The following is a 23244-nucleotide window of genomic DNA, read 5'->3' as shown; positions in this document are numbered from 1 at the left end:
AGTTCCGTTTTAAAGGTTTGATTTTTTTTGCACATTAAGTTAACTTCCACATACTTTCTATAACAAGCAAGCTTTGGACTTAAAAGTTTTCCCAGTGAGATGTCTGAATGAATGCCCTACTATGGCTCACTTCTTTATGCGTGTGCAGTCACCTAGGGAAAGTGGAAGATCAAAACCTTGCTTGCTGATGTCCTGAAACACTGCAGGTGTTTTTGGGTTCTTCCCAAATTGAGCAATTACAATCTGCCTACTTGAGTATCTCCTGAAGTTTCAGCAGAAAGGTTTGTTTCCTACCACAAAAATGTTGTGCAACCTTGCGGTGTGTTAATCAAGAATGTAGGAGATGCTGCAATTCTGCGTGGTGGGTAAACTGATTATGGAATACTGTCATCTGAATATCTTGTGCTCATCTCCTAGGGATGCTTAAATGTATGGTGCATCTTTTGCCTTGGATGGTGGAGCAGAGGATTGCTTGGTTTATCTCATTCTCAACAATTTCCTGATTCTGGGGTTCTTATGCTAAGCTATAGAAGTAGCCCAAACTGCTGGTTTTCTAAGTGCAAACTTGCTGTCAGCCCACTCTGACACTCCTGAAGATGAAGACTAAGGATATCACCAGGATTGTGATTTAGCTGGCATCCCGGTTTCAGAACAATATCCAAGCGGCTCAAACTTCTCAAGAGAAACAGTATCACAGACAAAGGACTCAGCTACATTAGTCAAAAAACAACATTTTGAATTCGTTATAAATATGCAAGATGGCGCCAGAGAGCAAAACAAAAACAAAAACAAAAAACCCCTAAGCTATTTTTACATAGCTTTTTTTTCTTGTTTGTTATAATGATTTAATTTCTGACTTATTTATAGCATCCCCCCCCCCCGGTGTGTAGATCCACCATAGCTGCCAAGTTATCCCTTTTTTACAGGGATTTTCCCTTATGCTGAATAGGCTTCCTCGCGAGAAAAGCGAAAACTTGGCAGCTATGAGATCCACCCAAAGCAGACCTTGGGTATTATCAGCTGGAAAGTCGAAAAAATGATGCAACCAATCCCAATGGAAGAGAGGATCTATGATGTAATATATAGGAGGGAGAAGAGGGTTGTGGACATGCGTAGAAGCAACTTCCGGTGGCGCGCTACCCATGTCTGGGCACCGGAAATCGGGCGGCACCAGGACTCAAAATGGAGCCTCCCTGGCGAGTAGGAAATCCGGGGGATTTATGGGATTGTTTCCAATCCGGGCTGCCAGCAGGAAATGGTTTAAAATACGGGGGTTTCCCGCGAAAAATGGGAGACTTGACAGCTATGGATATATGTTACCCCTGCATTAAAGAGCTCCATTAGTTAAGCTTGCCAATTCGTTTCTTGCCAGGTCATCATGGCAAGAAGAGCCCAGGAGGAAGGCATCGAGAGAAGCCAGGAAGCGATGTCAATAGTACTACAGAAGCCACAAAATGAACAGCTCAGCTCAAGGTTTTTTTCTCTCATGCCCAAACTGGGCAAACCTGTTTGGAGAGAATCGTGGGGATGTCAGAAGTTGGCAGCTATTCAGACTGCCTCACCTTGTGGGATACTCGAGAGGAAGAAAAGCTGCTGGATCTTGGAAAGACATCTTGCTATCACCACTCCTACCAACACCAAAGTGGCTCTACAAATAAAGGGAGGCGGCAAAAACCATGGTGTACAGAGGATAGTAACGAAACCAGATATTCAGAACCAAAATGTCAAGAATCTATAAGAGGAATGTGCTGCTACAAACACAACCTTAAGTCACAATAAATTTATCCCCCCCCCCAATCGATTCTGGAGTCACATCGACTGTTCTAACCACTACAGGGCAAGCATAAAATCAGTCCCAAAAGGTATTAGGAGCATACCCTTATCACTCTTCTAGGTTTAGCATCTACTGGTCCAACTTATTTTATTTTTAAATGCATTTATTTAAAATCTGCTATACTGTACTCTGAATTCTCTTGCAGTCTGATAACTGAGTTCACAAGGAGAGTGGTTGCTGGTATTTCTCTGAAAGGTTCACATTTCTTTTAGCACCCAGCTTTTATTTATGGCACCAATGGTTTACAAATCCAAGCTTATATCAAAGATGTATCGGACCCCAAAGAATCCTGGCAACTGTAGTTTGTTAAGGCTGATGAGATTTGTTAGGAGACCCCCCCCCTCGCAGAGCTACAATTCTCACCAACCTCTCTCTATGATGGCAAGGCGTCACCTGCTCAACTACATGTTACGCAATGGCAATTTTAGTTTCCTTTTACCCTGCTGTCTGTCAAAACAAGGGGCTCTGTGCAGCTTAAAACAGGGCAGGCGAAAAAGAAACACCTAATCTAGCATGGTTATGTTCTTCAGCTAAATAGGCCTCATTGCTCTTCATTACAGTAGCGTCTCATCCAAACTAGTATTTTCATAGCTCAGTGGAGCTGAAGCACTTGGATGAAAACCAGTTTATTCCAAACACCTAATACAGCTGAGATGAGCTTCAGCCTTTTCACTTGAGCATGAAGGGAAGGGGTGTGGATTTGCAGTCAGGAGGACCCTTAAAATGGGTTCACTTCACGGAGCATCTAACCCATATCATTTCAACTTCACCGGTTGCCAGTTTGCTTCAGGCTCCTGCTGTGGACCTTCAAAAGCACTAAATCAGGAGGGGGTGTGTGTATTTGATTCTATGTATTTTAAAATTTCATTCCATGCTACTCAGAAGAAGAAGAAAACAACTTCACCACGTGCTAGCTAGATCTCCAGGGAGCAGAGCGTTTTTCTCACAGTATTAGCCCTTCATTAATCTGGTGTGATGGAAGCCGCAAAACAAAATGGAGTCACCTCCTTGGCATTCCACCAGTTTCCACCTGACTGGTTCAAGGGAGCACTGAGGTAGAACTCAGGCACTCAGCCCACGTTTCCCGACGCCTCGCTACGTTTCCTGTGTGACTTGGTTTCTTTATTCACAAAAACGAGAAAATCGAGGTATGCTGACGATTAATTGGTGCGTCTAGCAACAGTTGGTTCCACAGTCATGGGACTAGTGTTGTCACTGTGGCATGAGCTTATGGGATCTCCATTCACTCTAAGGGTGTGAGGGATATGCGCAAAACCCGATATGCTCACAGTAAAAGACCCAATTTCTACGTGTTGCTCTTGTAATGCAGGGATGAGGAACTCTGTGGTGACCCCGGTTGCTGTTGGGGGACACCCCCCCCTCATCCTTGACCGTTGGCCATATTGGCTGGGGCTGCTGGGAGCTGGAATCCAACAACAGCTGGAGGGCCACAACTTAGCCATCCCTCCCAGACTGTTTTGTCAGGACAGCCTAGGGGAGGACAGACTTGTTTCAGATCTGTAGTGATCTTGCTCTCAATCCCACTTTTTATCTAGCAGTTCAGTAGGAAGGCGTGGGAAGAAGCTCTGCAATGATCCTTCCTGGCTTGAAATCAAGAGAAGTTTTAGAGGAAGCAAGCAGAATAATTGTGACTCAAGGAGAAGATGGGGCTTGGACCAAATCACTCCACACCCTACATTGTTTTCAACTTGGGATGGGTTTTGGTATAGAGTGGGGATTTTTTTTTAAAGGGGAGGGGCTGAGGGAACTGGTGATTAAGCAAAAGTGAATGCTTGTTGCATGGCACAAATCGGCTAAGGGCCTTGCATATTTTGCAGCAAAGGAAAGGAAATCTTGGGCCTAGGAGACTGAGTGAAGCCCTCCAGGCCTCTTGAGGCGGCCTGTTGACTCTTCCCACACCCTGCCCTTTGCTTGGCTGGAGTGTGACAATGTGCTAGCATTGCCCTAGTAGGATTCATTGTGCTGGCCAGCTTCTTCTAGCACAACAGCTTCATTGAATCTGGCCCTAAGCATTTAAGCAAAAAAAACGGAAATCTGGTCTGGCTTTTGGTGAGTACACTTGATCTTCTTCGGAGTGTAAAATACTAGCTTTGGAAGATTTAATTCTGTGGGTTACTTTATATGTGCCACTTCAAAACTGTAATAGGTGATGGTGTTGTGTACTTATATATCCCCTGCCCCCAAGGTTTATGACAGGGCATGTTATGCCACTTAAAGTGTTGCAACATCCTTGCTTCTGATGCTTATTCTGCTAGCCCTAGGGAGGGGCAAAGAGCTGGGCGCTAATACAGTACCTATCCCTAAGTCATATTGTGGTTTCTGAGATTTACCCTCTTTTAAGCTTTTCATGACAGTCTTAAGAGTTAGAAACCTGGGATTATGTATCCTTTTTCTGTGATGAAACTGAGGAATCCTGGTCTGCACAAATATTTCATTTGGGGGAGGGGGCAGATGTGGAATCATGAAAGAAAAAATGCATGCTTGAATCAGCAATTAAAACTGCAACTATGCAGCAAATAATGTTTTCTTTGGGGGCTATGGTAAATAAAAGTGGCAGTAGAGGGGAGAAATGGTTTAAAAAGTGGTGGTACCAGTTTAGAGTTTTTACATAAGTATGAGCGTTCCCAGTTTTCAAACGAAGTGATAAAATCCATTGCAGATTATTGCCCTGTGTATATTTGTCACCTCATCACTTTGATCGCATTTTGCAACTACCTGTAACATCTGTCTCTTTTAAAAGTAGTGTTTGAGAGCCAAACCATTGCATTAGAATATAAAATACCTCATTTTATTTCTTCATAAACATGGGATCTACTTCGTTGCCCAAGAAATGATTTTATCGCTCCGAAGCTTTGGAAAACTTGTGCTAGACCTTTATGGCTGCATTTTTACCATTTGGTTTTATTCTTGTTATTTTACGGTTGACTCTGGTTTGTGAACTGCTTTGGTGTTTCTTCTTGAAAGGAAAGGCGGCATATAAAATACATAGTAATGAAAATAATGGGATCAGCGTTTGGCATCTCAAAACACCCACTGCTCCTTCATGTAATCTGGAAAATAGCGCTCTGATAGCTGGTCCTTTTACCTGGTCATCATTTCATATCCCCGGCACAGAGTTCCTGTGTAATTCTTGTCTTGGGTGGGTAAAGGGAGCCCATAATCTGATTGAATTGCAAGGATTTAAAACTGCATCTCCCCCACTCCATATTTTCATTGAGTCTCCAGCATGTCTCTGCAGCCGGGAGATCAGATTTGGATATTCAGAGGCAATCTGGCACCTATGATACCTATGACAGGTATGCTTGGTATGATGACTCTGGGAGTTGACTTGCCAAATGTCACAAGGCTGAAACGTGGATACTGGCAGTCTCCTCCCTTTTCACAGATACTTACAGCTGGAAAATTATGGGCCAGAGCCAACAGAAGTCAACTCTCTTACGAGAGAATTAGCAAAACATGTGAAGGAGGGGAAGAGAAACTGGTACAGTACAATCTTATAGATCCCTCCTGCTTCTTCTTTCAGGATCAGGTGTGGGTTCTGGAAATCTACCTGCTTTGGCCATTGAGAAGCTACAGCAGAGAAGCTCAGCACCCTATTAACCCTTTTTAAGCTGAATGGGAGTTACTCCCAACTATAAGTATACATGGATTGCAGCCTCAAGCACCTAAGGTTGCCTGCTATGGGTAGCACAGATCCATAAATTCTGCCTTACCTATCCCTGTGGGCCACACAGGAATGCAAGGGAGAACCAGCCACAGAACAAACAATGTGGAGCTGATGGGGATGGAAAGATGCCAGTTTTGTGCCAAAGAGCCTTTCAAGGAAACACAATTGCCTGAACCACTAATAAGCTCTTGGCATCCCAGCTAGAGTCACTCACTGCATGTGCTCACCCTAGTCATTTTGGTGTCTCCTCCCTGTGACTCAGTCCTTGCTGATATCTAGCAACAGAGAGTGCTTCTAAGCTAATTATACACATTGCAACTGGAAGTATTTGCACCAAGCTGGAGACTCTGCAAGAGTTCTTTCGGTCATGCAGAAGTGCCCGTGGTAAAGCAAGCCACTCCCCTCCTCATTTGTTCCCAGGTCTACCTTCTTGTGGCCATAGGGGTTTGGGTAAAACACAGACACGCAGAACTAAACAGAGCTCATTAATGGACAATATACTTTAGTCCATGCTAGCAGATGAGTTAAAGTTTAACTGTTAAACCATATGCAAAGTTGGATAGAAGTTATGGTCCCACATCTTTCCCAGAGGTCTGTCTGTTTTTGCTTTTATGTTTATGTTACTTTTTGTTTTGTTTTGGTGATTGTGTGGAACTCAGTTCAGCTACTGATTGATTGATTGATTGTGTGACTGCAGTATGTTGTTTATTTCTTTCATTTATGGATCAGTGGTCTCGTTAGATAGTAAAATTCATATTAAATTGCTGTTTTAGAGGTTGTTTTTAAAAGTCTTTGATCCGTTTTACATTACTTGATCCATTTTACATTACTTTCTATGGGAAAGTGCCAATTGGTTTTGGAATGCTTTGGTTTTGGAACGGACTTCCGGAACAGATTAAGTTTGAGAACCAAGGTACCACTGTAGTGCAAAAGTGCCTGTCCGGATGGCAATAATGCAGTAAGTAACACGGAGGAAGCAGAGCAGAACAACTAATAAAGCAGAATGATGTGCGGATGGTCCAGAGTAAATCCACCACTAATGCACAATTATTGCATCAGTGGCGTGTCACAGAAGACACCAGCCAAAAAGGCAAACATACACAAGGCAGGAGGGGCCCTGAGACTGGCTGACTGAGATGGGGAGATAATGTTTAACAGTGAGGAAGCCAAGGCTGCAATTTTATGCATGCTTGCTTGGGTCAGTCTCAGCCTTACTTCAGAAATTAACAGGTAATAACCATTGAGTAAATGGAATAAAGTGCTGCCTGTAGGCAGCCTAGGATTTATCTGCAAGGCTGTCGTCCTCAAAACATTAGTGTGCAATTTACTTCTACTGAAGCTGGTTACCGTATTTCAGATCCCAAATAATTAACTGGAAGACATAGCCATCAAGGAGACTTATAACCCACTTCCTTTCTGCAAAACCAGGACCCACAAGGAAATTAAACAGGACACCTGGCATTTAAGGCATCTTATGGGAAAGCTGTTGCCCTAAAAGTTTTATGAATCTTGCTGGGAGGCTCTGAAGCTGCTTACTTAGAGCTCAAGGTGACATTTGAACTTTTCACTCCCAAGCAACAATGCTTCACCCACCCACCCACCCCATTTCTTCTTTTCTTGGGAAAAATAGTTATGGTCACCATTCTGCTTTTATGCCTCCATGTATTACTAATGATAATAAAAGTTTTAGTCTCTCTCTCTCCCCCTCTCCCCCTGTGGTATTTATTGCACTCTTAGTTATCTACCCAAATGGCTTCAAAGCTGTCTGCTTTGGAAGACAAATACCGGTAAGAAAGGAAGGATAAAAGCCAGAGAGAAATGTGTGGACTACAAGCAATCCTGCGTGACACTGAGGTAGCTTCAAGCAAAAACCATTTTATTCAGCAGTCATCCTGATTTATTTGCAAAGAGGTTGGAAGACACAGGTGTCATCCCACACTTTCTGGTTCATTTCTCCTTCACTTGCCTTACAGCAAAAAGCCTGAACTTTTTGGGAAGAAGTTTTGTTGCAAAATTCCTAACCATTGCACAATCCGAGTTTTCTGGTCTGTGATTGAATCCCATCAAAAAATAGCGGTAGTTTGGAAGCACCTGTACTGTACCTTCTATTGAAATAATTGAGAGCTTTGCAGAAAATAAAATAAGACCTAAATATGGTGAAACAAAGAGGAGTGAAGCCCGAAAATCCACTTGCTGGATTGCAGACACGTAACATTAATGGTGAAGGAATTATATACAACAGCTCTATAAACTACAAGGAAGGAGAAAGTACCAATAAACCTCTCTGCCTGAAATTTTGGACAACATTAAGATCCAATAAAGATCTAAATTCCAATTTATGTTCTGCATGTAGTTTTGAGTAGACAGAAGTTGTAGACATGGAATCAAGTTGCTATCTATTTCAAAGAGTGACTCCATTTCCCCAGTTACATTATGGATTATTATGGCCTTATATTATTGTTTATTTTATTTTATTTTATTTATTGAATTTGTATACCACCCTATACCCAGAGGTCTCAGGGCAGTTCACAGAACAAAATCAAAATATAAAACCACAATATATATAAAATATATAAAAACAACACCCCCCCAAACCCCCACATTTTAAAATGGCATAGGATGTTAATCAAAACATGCAAAGGAACCTTTTTGCCTGGTGCTTAAAGGTGTGTAATGAAGGCACCAGGCAAACTTCCCTGGAAAGAGCATTCAACAGACAGGGAGCCACTGCAGAGAAGGCCTCTTCTCGTGTTGCCACTCTCTGTACCTCTCAAGTAGGAGGCACACAAAGAATTATAGATATTTCAGGATGGAGATAGTCAAGAGATTCTTCTCCTGTCCTCCTCAAAGAGAGTTGAAGATAGCAGAGTAAAACCATTGATGCTCACAGTTGCACTCACTGGTTTTCCTCCCTGGCATTTAGGCTCAGGATAGCATCATCATCAGTCACTTGCCAAGGTCTACAGCCCTGCAGAGAGCCCATCATCAACACTAGTATCCTCCTGGTCTTGCTACTCTTTCATCTCTGGCTCTACCTAATCATTGGTCCCCTTTGGATATTTAAGCAGCAGGAATGAAGCGGCAACCATTTCTCTTGAGTCCAGAGGGTGAGGACAAGCAAAAGGGAAGAGATGTTTAAAGGTGGGTCAACTGAGAGAAGAAAAGAGAAAGGTTGGCTGAAGGTATCTTGGCCAAACCTGGAGCTGGCACTGACACCGCTATTGCCTCTGGCCAAATGAGCTTTCAGCGCTTCAAAACCCTGCTGAACATCTTTGATCAGAGACAACTGAAGGAGGAGGAGTGGGGTGGGAAATAAGTGCATGTGCCGCTGACAACCTATCAATCACATCAAATCACATCACCACTTGGTCTACAATCCCAGACAGATATGTCTGATATTTCCAGTTCGTGTTTTTTTTGAGCAGAAACTAACTGACCACCCCATGCCTGTGACCTGGAAATGTCTGGTGGCTCCAACATACACTTAGATCAAGTTTCAACCAGTTAAAGAGATGAACTATTGACTTCTGCGGCACATTATTTCAGGGTGAAGCCCAACTTGTGCATGTGACAAATTAGCTGGATGACTGTTTTGCTGCACAGCCACCACTAATGCCCAGAGATCTTCCTGTGTGATGAGGACCAAGGCAGAATTCTGGTTATGTTACTCATTCACTCCTCGAGTTCAAAGATGGGTAAGGCATAAAAAAGCACAGAGAGACTTCAAACGAGAACGACAACAACTTTCAGGAGGAGGCAGAGGAAGGCACAGGAATACCATCAACAAGCCAAACCAAATACTAGTAGCTCAGAACCTATTTAACATCCCATATTTTCCAGTCTCATCAGCAAGAGAAGGCAGAACAAGGGGAAAACCCCTTAAAACGCAATCAGTACATTATTTAATGGTAAACTTCAGCATCCTAGCAAACTCTTTTTTGCTGCTGTTCTTGATCTTGCATATTCCAAGCTCCACTTTAAAAGAAAAGGAGATAAAGAAGTTATCCTGCTTCACTCACCTTGCTCCATCATCACTCTTCTTTATGTTCCGCTGATGCGTGCTGGTTATCCCTACAGAAGTGATGTCTGGTGTTGCTTGCAGTAGGCGTATCAGGTAGTAAGTGGGATAAGTAAGAAAGCACAGGTGTTTGTCTTCAATCCAGGCTGAGTAGACGATCCAGGAAGCTGTTTGATGATGCAGCACTGGGTAACTGAGAGCAGAATGACTCTGGCAGGTGCTTCTATATTCCTGACAAGATTCCCTGCCTCCTGAACCACAGCCCCACCCCTTTCCATGACCTACAGAACTTCTAAGCTCTGCCACTTGATGCTGGTTGGCTGTGATTGGGCAAGACCTGTTGAAAATTCTCTCCCATCTTCCTTCTACACTGAAATGGAGAGAGAGGGGGAGAAAAGAATTGTGAAATAAAGTACATTGCTTTTCTGTGTGGTGTCTAGATAAGAACTCTGACCATTGATGCAAAGGGAACTTCACCCTGGAGCAAAGCAGATTTATTGTAGAAAGTAATGCTAAAACACACTGGCTTCTGTCACTAGGTCATCTTGTTCTGCTGTGACTCTGAAATGGGTATTACTCGCCTATAATAAATTAAGCATTAATTTACTGTATTTTATTTTACTTTGTGCTGAACTGATTATAGAAATTTGATTGACTTGAACTGGAACGATTTCAGCCAGGTGAAATCAAAATAAGAGCAAGCTTCATTTCAAATGATATTGGATGTTTTTATGATAGGTTTTTGGATTTTCTTGTTAGCCATTTTGGATATATGGCCTCCATGGATAAGTGGGGTACAAATCTATTAATGAATAAATAATAAAACCCTATTACTAAATTCAGTTTTTCATGGGGGGGGGGAGCGGCAGTGGAGAAATTCTACATCGGGGTGGATGACTTGCAGCTCTCTAGGTATCATTGGACTCAATCAAACAACCTCTGGAGGGCCGCCGAAAACAGCCACCTTTAAACAACTGTGTGAAACTAGAGCCAATATTTACTCTTTATTGTTTAAAGTTGAGCTGAAGCCCAAATGGCAAGGAGTTGGCTTTGCAACAAAAGGGAATTTCTCCATCGATATGATAATCTCCCATTGATTAAAGCAAAAGGTTTCTGGAGAGTGCATTACAGGCAACAAGGAACCTCACACAGCAAAAACAGCCCTTTTTGTTTTGCTACTTGGGCATGCATTTCCTTTGAGCAACTAGGAAAGTGCGAGCCACCTCAAATGTTCTCTGCAAAATTTTCCCAGCCACAGATCTTGCCCAGTCCTATCCTATCACCTGGCCCCCTGAATTATATGCAGTGAGAACTGGAAAATACACTTTCAACCAGGGTGGGGAACCTCTGGCCCTCCAGATGTTGCACTCCAGCGCCCATCAGCCTCCACCAGCACGGCCAATGGTCAAAGATAATGGTTAGCTGTAGGGGCAGGCCACAAGTTCCCCTGTTTTTGCACTTTAGAAGCAAGTTTGTGGCTTGCTTCAGTTCCATTTGTTCTTGCTGCTTTATACCGCTAGAGGTCAGTAGGGAGCTTGAGCTGGACCAGGACTTACCAGCGTTCCTGGGTTTGGCCACAACAAAGAAAATAACAGCATGACCATCTACAACAGGCATCCCCAAACTGCGGCCCTCCAGATGTTTTGGCCTACAACTCCCATGATCCCTAGCTAAAAGGACCAGTGGTCGGGGAAGATGGGAAATGTAGTCCAAAACATCTGGAGGGTCGAAGTTTGGGGATGCCTGATCTACAATATGACACCTGACCAGCCCCCCCACCTCTGAGGCTGCATAGACCCCCATACATTTAAATCACTGCCCTCAAAGAATTCTGGGAACTGTAGTTCACACCCACACGCAAAACTATATTTCCCAGCACCCTTAGCAAACTACAGATCCCAGGATTCTTGGGTGTGTGAACGCTCTCTGAATGTGCATGTGTGTGCACAACTACATGTTACTCATGTATAGATGGCTTCAGCTCCAGTATCTCACTTTAAAGAATTTAACTGGAGGGGATGAGAAGAACAAAAGATGGACTGCTTAGCAGTGTTTTTTTTCCTGGGGGTACGCAGGAGTATGCATACCCCTAAACATTTTGCGAATCTTTGTACTTTTGTCCATTATGAAATGGTGATTTTCTTGAGTCAAAATGAGAGTACCCCTAAACATTTCTTTTAGAAAAAAGCACTGCAAAGTAGTATTCTGTTTCTAAAATGAAAAGTGCTGAGGTGCTAGCCTACATGATCATAGCAGTAGTATCAGTCAATTCTTTATTGCAGTCCAAAGACCCAAAAGGATAGTGGTAGTAATAATTTGTTTATTTATTCTGTTTGTATGGCCCCTTGATCACATAAGCTCTTGGAGGGTTCATGAGTTCTCTGGTACCATACTACAAACCACTGAAATTGATATCACACTTTTCTTTCTTTTTTTAGATTTATATACCACCCTTCATCAAAAGATTAAAATACAAGATAAAAATGCAAATAGTGAAAACAGAAACAGCAAAACAGAAACAACTAAATTTTTTGAGTGTTCAAAGTTCTTCACACACATTAAGGAAGTCTGTGGTGCAATGGGTCATTGTGTCTGGCTGTTAACTAGAAGGCTGGTGGTTTGAGCCCACCAAGACATGGCTGTGAGTAGGATTCCTGCATTGCAGGAGGTTGGATTTGATGACCCTCAGGGTCCCTTCCAACCAACTCTGCAATTCTATGGTTCTATTATCCTGGTGGCGCTGTGAGTTAAACCACAGAGCCTAGGGCTTGCTGATCAGAAGGTCGGTGGTTCGAATCCCCGCGAAGAAGTGAGCTCCCATTGCTCGGTCCCTGCTCCTGCCAACCTAGCAGCGAAAGCACGTCAAAGTGCAAGTAGATAAATAGGTACCGCTCCGACAGGAAGGTAAATGGCGTATCCGCACGCTGCTCTGGTTTGCCAGAAGTGGCTTAGTCATGCTGGCCACATGACCCAGAAGCTGTACACCAACTCCCTCGGCCAGTAAAGCGAGTGGACCTAATGGTCAGGGGTCCCTCTACCTTTATTATCCTGGTAATCCGTGCCAAGACCCTATATGTGGGGTGCTACAGGGTCCTGTCTTGGGCTTGGTGCTGTCCAACATCTTTAGAAATGATTTGGATGAAGGAATTGAGGGAATGGCAGATGACACCAAACTGGGAAGGGTGGTGAATACCTCAAAGACAGAATCAGGATTCAAGAACAGGCTGGAAAATTCAGTTGGGCCAAAACGAATTTCAACAGATGTACTGCTAAATTAATAATGCAAAGGGCTGCCCTGTGTGCCTGCTATTGAGCAAGAATTTTGCTAGTTCAGTTAGCAAACAGGGTAAAAGGGAAATTAAGAAGGTACTGAAATGTCTTTCTTCTGGCTTTTGTGAATGAGGCACACAATTTTGAAATGATTCTCTAGTGAAATTTAAATAAGCCCTTGCTCAAAATGCCCACAAGCAACTACTCAGAATTTCTTTTTTTTAAAAAAAAAAAAATAGAATGTGCAACTTGCAGTTTCTCTGCATTCTTTCCTTACTTTTCTGTGTTTTGAAGAGGTTGTTTGAGCAATCCCCACTGGCCCAGATCCCACATTGTGAATGCTGTACTTTCTACTACGTCAGTGTAATGGTTCAGGGCTAGTCTACACATTGTAAAAACTGAGGTGCTGACAGTCATATATTGATAAAAGTTATTTGGGTGCCAGCAGAAAAAAAGCCCTGACATCATCATCATCATCATCATCATCATCATCATCATCATTAAAGCAGCAGAATGAAATGACAAAGTCATAAGGTAGAAAGAGTGATTATACCACTTTAAACTGTAGATGCGGCTTCATATTTTAATCCTCCTTACTGTTAAGAAAAAAACGCCACTTCTCCCTGAAAGAAGCAGTCTTAAGTCCAATTCTCCACATTTCCACATCAGTTTCCTTTAAAACAAAAACACTAGCATTTTGGTATGAAATTTCCCCTAATATTTATTATTTGGCCAAGCCTATTTCCCCTGATATTTATATTTCCCCAAATATAATGCATTTTTATACGTTCGAAACGGTGACCATTTTGCACGGGGGTCCCATTCCTGGCCCTCACACACATTGGCGGAGCACACATAAGCCCGCTCTGCCACACCCTGCTCCCATTCTGCCCTCTTCTGGGTCCAAAAGGACCTGCGCGTTGGCGGTCACACATCAAATGGATGTGCGCAAAATGGTCGCCATCTGTATTTTCACCAATGTGTAATTTTTTTAAATGGAGATTTTACCTTAAGAAATGCATTTTTGTGCATATTACCTGATGGTGAAATGCAATGCGAAATTCGGAGAACAGCTGTGTTTCTTTTCACAGGCAGTTTCTGAAAATGTGAATTATGTAGGTTTGCCTTTAAATGTGAAGTGAATTGCTCTCCCATCCATACCGCACACCAAATGGTCATCTCCTCCAACCTCCAAGTTTCAAAAAAGAGAGAGGTGCCTTGTTAGGCACCAAGTGGATGGAGAACCTGATGCCCACAAATGCCACCATTGAGGGTCCCAGTCCTTGTTCATCCTTCCTTGAACGGGTGTTTTGATCGAGATGTTTTGGACTGTTGTTGTTTAGTCGTTTAGTCGTGTCCGACTCTTCGTGACCCCATGGACCATAGCACGCCAGGCACTCCTGTCTTCCACTGCCTCCCGCAGTTTGGTCAAACTCATGTTCGTAGCTTCGAGAACACTGTCCAACTGTGAGAACACTGTGTTTTGGACTACAACTCCCACAATCCTTTCCCATTCCCTGTGCTGGTCACACAACTGGTGGGTGTTTGAAACCAGAATGTCTGATGGGGCACTGGATTTGAGCACCACTATGGTAATTTTAGAAAAAGAAAAAGAAAAGAGAACAATTAAATTTAAATATGGTGGAATGCTGCTGGAAATCTTTTGGAATGATTTGCTGGGTGTGGGAAAAGGGCCCAGAGGAATGAGGAAAGGTGAGAGGGACAAGGGATTTCTCTCCAGCATCATTGAAAGGAGTTGACAGATAGGGGCAGAGGAGGTGATGACTGGTGTAATTTATTCCGCAATAGATCTCCTCTTCTGGACAGTGTTCATTCCTTACTCTCCCGTAATACAAGCGAGGCAATAAGAGCTGATGATCAATCCCTATGGCACCACACAGCATTTATTAAAGCATATTGAACTGAGAGACACTAAATGTTACATCATATGGATCCTGTATGTATGTTTACTTGGAATTTAAGCCTCACTGCACTGCAGGAGGGCCTTTTCTGAGATGATATTTACTAAATGCATGCTCCACAGAAGTTAAGCCCATGCTTAATCCTCTCCCACTGAAACCAATTGAAGTTTAAAAAAGTACTTTGACTGCTCGGATTGATTTCCAGTTGAATGCCTACAGGCAGGGCCTGTTTTTATTTTTGTAACATGTCAAATATAAGTTTAAGTGTCCTGTGAATAATTAAAGAGAAACATTAATAGAATTAGCATAAAGGTAAATGTAATAATAATAATAATAATAATAATAATAATAATAATAATATAGTCTATAGCATATTGGTGAATCAAACACATCTAGCCCCACCCTGCTCATTTGCCTACCCAGTTGGGAAACAAGAAGGGGTTGGCTGGGTGTGGGGGAAGAGGGTTGGCAAAGGGATTGGTGGGTTGGTGAATAGAGCGAGGCGGGTTGGCAGCCCCTAGTAATATTGTGTGTGTGTGTGTGTGTGTGTGTGTGTGTAGATTATGCAAGTATTGTTTGTCTTTTTAGTAGAACCAGTAAACTTCTCATTCAGAACGAGTGAGGCAGGAATTAGGGGGGAAAATATTGCGGATAAACTTGACATTGAGATTTTCAGATAATTTCATCCTTAGTTTGGTGGCAGCAGGGAATTTTCAAGCAGCTCTTTGGCATAGGTGCTGCTGCTGGGTAAGTGCAGGGCATGTGAAACCAAATTATAATTCCTAGGAGGAGCAATGCAACAGAATGCTTGCCCAGCCCTTTGGATGGTAGTGACGGTGCACTGTCGACATTGTGAGGGGTTATTATTTGTTGCCATAAAACACAGGGCTGGCTGGCTTCTTTCTCACCCGAGAATGTGCAAGAGAAATACCAGTGTCAGCCACACTAAGTATGTTTATAACCTGCCTTGTGCAAGCACACGTGTCACCTAAGTCCAAGGCGCTCTCCTGCACAGTAACAATCCATGCACGTTGATTTTATAGGCACAGAGAAACTATAATCTAATCTCTCCTAAATTCGAAAGGTTTCTTCTGTGGCTCTTCTTCCATGTCTGCTTGTCAATCAATCAGTCAATGACTTCGCAGCGCCATAGACTTTAGCATGAAGTGCAATCCTATGCATGTTTACTCCTAATGGGATTTAATAGGCCTGGAACCAGCCGCTGGCATGGCAAAGCAAACAATGGATTCCCTGGGAGGGCTTAATGACACAGCTAACCCCACAGTAGATACTCGGGTTTGGTGGCTTTGCTGAGTGGAGTTCTGGGTCTGCTTTGCATATGTGCAGTGGCTGGTGCTACCCTGTTAATGATGCTGGCACTGCCCCTGACCTGCGCATCTCCACACAGGGCCAGCCACAGGGTGCACCAAGTGGATCCACAGCTCTCCTCAGCACAGCTACATCCAGGTTGCCCCCTAGTCAGTCATTGCTGGACAGCGAGCTCAACTGAAGTGGCATGGTGGGCGGCCCTGACCCAACTTGTAGACTAATGGGTGACAGTGGATGTAGGGTAATGATTGCTGCACCCAATATCACATGCACACACTCCAACATTTCTCTGATGAAAATAGGGCCATCCTATTCCATAATAATAATAATTCTTATTTTATTACTTGTATCCCACTCATCTGACTCAGCTGCCAGAGCCACTCTGGGTGGCTTCCAACATAAGGGCTGCCTTCAGGTGTCTTCTAAAGGTTGCAAGTTACTTATCTCCTGGGCTCTGGGGATGCATAATTCCATACCCTCCAATGTTTCTCCGATGAAAATAGGGATGTCCTAAGGATAAGCGGGACATTTTGGGATCAAATCAGAAACCAGGATGGCTTCTCTGAATCCGGGTCTGTCCCCGGAAAATAGGGACACTTGAACTCCCCATAAACAAATCCAACTGAATGCTAGATAAATAGGTGATGTCATCTAATCTCCCTGTAAACTTTGTGCCAACAAACCAGGAGGAATGTTCAATAAGAGTTTGCACCAAAAGTGAGCTCAGACTGGAAGTATGCAGAGGAGCTGCATCCAAATTAGGGCTAGCTAACCGTTTTTGGTCTGAGGCCTACATTGTCCCCTGGCCATCTCCCTGGGGACTGCATGCCAAAGGGGGTGTGGCAGAAGTGCACAAAGAGGGTGTTGCCAGACATATATTTAATCATTCAACAACATTTCATTAATTTAAATTCATTAACTCTTAAATCATTTGGGGACTCTTGTTTTTATTATATAGGCACTGTCAATGTCCTCAAATCGCAAAACGATGGATAATTAATTTCCTGATTCCAGTCTTGATCAAAGAAGTACTTGACATTTGTAGGGTGCTCAGCAAGCGCTTAGCGCAGAAAGTTGGCTTTGTGAAACTTCCGGCACGGCAGAACAGTGGCTGCTTTGATGTGCAATCTCTTCTGGGACTAGCCAGCCCACCGCTGGTCATTCAGTGGGCAGACAACGCCTCCCAGAAGTGCTCAGACAAAGATGACTGAGCGTTGCAAAAGCGATCATGAATGAGGAAGTCGCAGGTAGCTTACTGGGTATGGTGCTGCTGTTGTTGACAATGGCTGGAGAGGGAACATGACACTACCACCCCGGATTAAAAACCCAGCGGAGAACATCACACCACAGTACTGTATATTTTTTAAAAATGTTGAGGGAACTTGGGGATCATTAAAAATAATTGGGTTCTGGGTCTGGTCCGTGTATCAAGTGAATGGCAGCCTTTTATTATATGTGCTAGTTGTGGGGAGCTCAGGCACTGATCCTTGGTATGGGAAATGGGGTGATACAATCATATCCCTATGTTTTTGTGAAATGTTGGAAATGCAGTTTCAAGTCACAGCCGGCAAAGTGTCAAACGTGGGCACTTTACCACTTGGGCAGAGTTGCACACCAAAAATTGCATATTAGGATAAATTTTTTACTAAAATGCTGGTGGATTTTCTGGAGTGTGTGTATAAGAAACTAATGCAGATATGCGGAGAACTGAAAGCTGAAAAATGAGAACCCAAAATTAATGGATTCATCCACAACCTTAACTTCCTTTGGGAAATGAATGGTAAAATCTGGGGGAAAGTTGCATAACTCTGATTTCCTTTTCCCTCACCTTCAGTATGAGGGTTCTTTGGCTAGGCTTATTACAGGCAAATTAGATGGATGTCATTAAGTCTGGCTTGCTGTTCCCGCCAGCACCCTGAGCAAGCTAATACCTGCGCTTCTTGACTTTTCAGCTACTGGCTTGGAAAACATGTCAAATTATTCCAAACGAAGTATTGCTTTAGCAGCTGTCATTGGAATGTTAGATGATTTATTTTAAAGCGACCAATTTGCTCTCCTGTCCAGGCTGCACTTGAGGCAGGTTCCCCTATTGCCTGCCCCTAGTTAACACTATTGAATTAGGGCAAGGTTCCCTCTGGCTGTTTGCACAGCGTCACAGAGACCTTTGGGGCTTGCTGGACCTGTTGTTTCCAGCAAGAGATGGCGCATTGCTTTGCATTGCAAGTAAACAGTGCTTTCTGTTGTTGCTCTATAAGCAGTTCCAGGACCATATGTGATGACTTGTGGGTGGAGCACGGGGAGAAACAACTCGCAATACAAAGGAAGGGTGACATCTAGTTGTTTTGTTTTAGCATAATGGGATGAGGGTGAATTCTTTAGGGCAGACCATAAAATTAAGAAGGATAATAAGGATCCAGCTGCTATGTGGAAAGCTAGTAGGGAGATGGGGAACCTTAGGCCCTCCAAGTGCTTTAGGGTTCCCATCGGCCTCAGCCAACATGACTGTGCAAGCCAATGCAATTCTGGGCTGCATCAATAGGAGTATAGCATCTAGATCAAGGGAAGTAATAGTACCACTGTATTCTGCTCTGGTCGGACCTCACCTGGGGTACTGTGTCCAGTTCTGGGCACCACAGTTCAAGAAGGATACTGACAAGCTGGAACATGTCCAGAGGAGGGCAACCAAAATGGTCAAAGGCCTGGAAACAATGCCTTATGAGGAATGGCTTAGGGAGCTGGGTATGTTTAGCCTGGAGAAGAGAAGGTTAAGGGGTGATATGATAGCCATGTTCAAATATATAAAAGGATGTCATATAGAGGAGGGAGAAAGGTTGTTTTCTGCTGCTCCAGAGAAGCGGACACAGAGCAGTGGATTCAAACTACAAGAAAGAAGATTCCACTTAAACATTAGGAAGAACTTCCTGACAGTAAGCGCTGTTCGGCAGTGGAATTTGCTGCAAAGGAATGTGGTAGAGTCTCCTTCTTTGGAGGTCTTTAAGCAGAGGCTTGACAGCCATCTGTCAGGAATGCTTTGGTGGTGTTTCCTGCTTGGCAGGGGGTTGGACTGGATGGCCCTTGTGGTCTCTTCCAACTCTATGATTCTATATTGCATTTGATAGTGCAGCGACTCGATATCCACTGGGTTCCCCACCCCACCCCCAGCCATTGGAACTGATGAAAATGTCTGTATCATGACATTTGCCATTGTGCATAACAACAACATTTATTTATTTATTGTTGTTGTTTAGTCATTTAGTCGTGTCCGACTCTTCGTGACCCCATGGACCATAGCACGCCAGGCACTCCTGTCTTGCACTGCCTCCCGCAGTTTGGTCAAACTCATGTTCGTAGCTTCGAGAACACTGTCCAACCATCTTGTCCTCTGTCGTCCCCTTCTCCTAGTGCCCTCAATCTTTCCCAACATCAGGGTCTTTTCCAAGGATTCTTCTCTTCTCATGAGGTGGCCAAAGTATTGGAGCCTCAGCTTCACGATCTGTCCTTCCAGGGAGCACTCAGGGCTGATTTCCTTAAGAATGGATAGGTTTGATCTTCTAGCAGTCCATGGGACTCTCAAGAGTCTCCTCCAGCACCATAATTCAAAAGCATCAATTCTTCGGCGATCAGCCTTCTTTATGGTCCAGCTCTCACTTCCATACATCACTACTGGGAAAACCATAGCTTTAACTATACGGACCTTTGTCGGCAAGGTGATGTCTCTGCTTTTTAAGATGCTGTCTAGGTTTGTCATTGCTTTTCTCCCAAGAAGCAGGCGTCTTTTAATTTCGTGACTGCTGTCACCATCTGCAGTGATCAAGGAGCCCAAGAAAGTAAAATCTCTCACTGCCTCCATTTCTTCCCCTTCTATTTGCCAGGAGGTGATGGGACCAGTGGCCATGATCTTGGTTTTTTTGATGTTGAGCTTTATATTTATTTATGATATTTATTTATAAAAAATATTTATATACTGCTATTCATTTTTTTAAAAGATTCAGAATGCTTTACAATAACCATATGTAAAGGACAATACATACCATATGAAAATGTTAAAATCAGAAAGTAGCCAATTACAAATGAATCTAAACTTATGAAGGGTTCCATTCCGGGATCTCCTGTAACGGCAGAATTGTATATAGTCAAATATACATTGGGTTCGATGGTGAGTGGGGTTGCCAAGGTCATTTTTCCTGGAACCCCACCCCTTTTTATTTTTTATTTGCCAAGTGTATAAAGCTGAATGTGCACAAGTTGAATGTGCATAATTTGTGAGTTACCTATACAGTCATACCTCGGGTTACAGACGCTTCAGGTTGTGTGTTTTCGGGTTGCACACTGCGCCGAACCCGGAATTACCGGAACGGGTTACTTCCGGGTTTTGGCGCTTGCACATGTGCAGAAGTGCTAAATAGCACTTTGCGCATGCGCAGAAGCACCAAATTGTGACCCGCGTGTGCACAGACGCGGCACTGCGGATTGCGAACGCTGCGGGTTGCAAACGTGCCTCCCACATGGATCACGTTCACAACCCGAGCATCCACTGTACTATGGAAATATGCCTGCATAAGCCTGATGGAATATAAAGTTTTCAGTAGGCATTTAAAAGTTGAAACAGAAGGTGCCTGCTGAATCTTTATTGGCAGAGTATCCCAAAATGGCTGCCATGCTCTTGTGTTAAAATATGGGAAGTCCCTGTTATAGTTGGAGTCAGGTCCAAAGGCAGCCCCACATAAAAAATGTATCGCAGTAACCTAGCCTTTAAGTTACCAAGGCATTGAGTACAGCGATTAGTCTATCCCTGTTCACAAACAGCCCCAGCTTGTGAATCAGACAAAGCTGGTAAAAGGTAATGTTCTATTTTCTCCTTTACTGAAAGGCTTGCACCTACCGTAGTTCCCAGCTGACAAATGTCTGGGAGGGTGAATATGTAACTACCACAGCATTCTTAATATTATAATTATAGATAATGATTTCAGTCGTATTAATGTTCAGGTAATTGCACCTAGGATTATTGCCGAAAAGAATATTTTATAAATATAAAGCACCACCCAAAGATGCTGTTTGTCCTAGTTTTAATTAGCATATCAGGGGAATTTTTTTGATAGGAAGGAAGGAGGAAAGGCTTAATCTCCCTTTTCTCACACCACAGCCCTAATCCAGCTGAGACCAGTTGGTTTCCCCAGACACAGAACAGGGAATTCTGAATTTCTTTCCAGTCTGTACCACTTATTTAAGAAGCCCTTCTCTGGGTGTCCTCAATAAATTCATCCCATAGGGTGGTCAGCCATGCATTGCCAAAGTTGAGGATTTGCCATACTCCTCAACCATCCTGATTTGAGTGGGACGTCATGGAATTACAGAAGCCAACCCAGCTTCTGATTGGATCCTGGAATGCCCCATTTTTTGGTTGGGCATGTGTTAGCGGCTCGCGCTAGAGCTCTGGACCAAAAGATGCCCGTTCTTTGGTTTTGAGCTCTTGCGTGAGTCAGCTGGCTCCTGCGAAAGCTTGGAGCCAAACGAGCATCCCAATTTTAATCAGTGGGATGTAGGAGATTATGATTTGTGACACCAGAAAAAGTAGGCGGCAAAAGATGACTCCAATTTGCATATGATAGCTTAAGTGTATGAATACCAATTTTGAAAGAATTTCTAACATTTAAATAGGAATATGGTACTACATTGTAAAAGAGTAAGAAATGGGTCCGTAAATGCGTGTTTGGGTTAAAAGTGGCTCCTGAGTCTCTAAAGGTTGAAGAGATCTGCTCTAGAGGACACTTTCAAACAGAGGTCTGCCCTCTACAAAGTAGGGCAAGGGGACATCATTTGAACTGAAGCTGGTGGCCAGGAGGAGGAGGAGGAGGAGAGTTTGGACTTGATATCCTGCCTTTCACTCCCCTTAAGGAGTCTCAAAGTGGCTAACAATCTCCTTTCCCTTCCTCCCCCACAACAAACACTCTGTGAGGTGAGTGAGGCTGAGAGACTTCAGAGAAGTGTGACTAGTCCAAGGTCACCCAGCAGCTGCATGTGGAGGAGTGGGGAAGTGAACCCGGTTCACCAGATTACAAGTCCACCGCTCTTAACCACTACACCACACTGGCTCTCACTAGGGGAAGGCCTTTTCAACACTTCTGGTTGTAGAATTCTCTCACTAGAGAGGTTGTCCTCCTGAGACCCATGCTGTGGCAAAACACCTTTTTTATTTTCTCAGGGTTTCTTTCAATGCTCTTTGCACTATTTTCTGTTGCTGGCTTTATGCTGGTTTAATTCTGATCAGATTTTATGCTTGCATTCTGCTTTTTCACTTCATGGAGGTTTTAACTTTTGTTCGTGAACCAACCAGAGAACTTTTTATTAATGGGCGGTGTAGGGATGTTGTAAATAAACACGAGCAGAGTTTTGAATCAGGTACTTCAAGTCGGATCTAGTTTGACCCGGAGTTCATAACCCGGCAGGCCTCAAGCACACATAATTGCACTAATGGATCCATAACCTCCTACACGCCTGTAAATGAACCAGTCTCTTCTCTTCTCCTGCCAGTTTCAAATGGCACCTGGAAATTGAGTCTTAAATATAAAGGGGGAAATATGGTGCCCAGAGAGGAAGAATCCTGGGTTTTAGCCAATAATCCTCCAGCTTTGCCAAATATTTAGCAGCTGCTGCTTGCCAAGCCTAATTAATGTGTCCTGATGACTAAGTTAAGCACCTACTGTTTATCTTTTACATAATCTCAGCTCAAGGTATGTGAGCGAGCCATTGACTTACACTGGTACACTTTCTTCAGGGATATGTGCAGGGCCAAACTAAATGATGTGTAGCCAACTGGGCCCCAAGTATGGACTGAGTACCTAGAATTAGGGGTTGAAGGCTTCAAACTTTTCCCCTGATCTGGACTGGGCAGCTATGAATGGTGTCATTGAAACAAACTGGTGTTTTCCCCCTTTTCAAATTGCCAGTGCAGGGGTTTGATCATAATCAGGGCCATAACAGGCAGCAGAAAGTAAAATCCCCCGACACCCCCCCCCCATCTGGATCTGCTGTCCCATCAGCACTGGCATAAAAGGATGCATTTAAGGGCCTAGATACAGAGCTAATGTATCGGCTATTTTGGCCCTATGCTCACCTAACAGGGCCCAGTTCCCATTGAGTTACATATTGCTCTGCTGTTGCCATAGCTCTGGGGTCTCTGAGG

The 23244-nt window shown here is 43.5% G+C and overlaps 1 protein-coding gene across 1 annotated transcript in view; it reads right to left on the bottom strand.

Annotated features, from left to right (window-relative positions):
* Window positions 1-9876, bottom strand: part of OTOP2 (otopetrin 2) — a 43089-nt gene extending 33213 nt beyond the window's left edge. Inside the window, exon 1 of the mRNA XM_035104410.3 lies at window positions 9542-9876. The gene's annotated coding sequence lies outside the window, so the exon portion shown is untranslated. The remainder of the gene's footprint in view (window positions 1-9541) is intronic.
* Between the last annotated feature and the right edge of the window lie 13368 nt (window positions 9877-23244).

The sequence above is a fragment of the Zootoca vivipara genome, chromosome 2 (genome assembly GCF_965207765.1).
Source record: "Zootoca vivipara chromosome 2, rZooViv2.hap1.1, whole genome shotgun sequence".
Classification (NCBI taxonomy): Eukaryota; Metazoa; Chordata; class Lepidosauria; order Squamata; family Lacertidae; genus Zootoca; species Zootoca vivipara.
The sequence above is the reverse complement of the archived record's forward strand: the minus strand, read 5'-3'. Positions and strand labels throughout refer to the sequence as shown.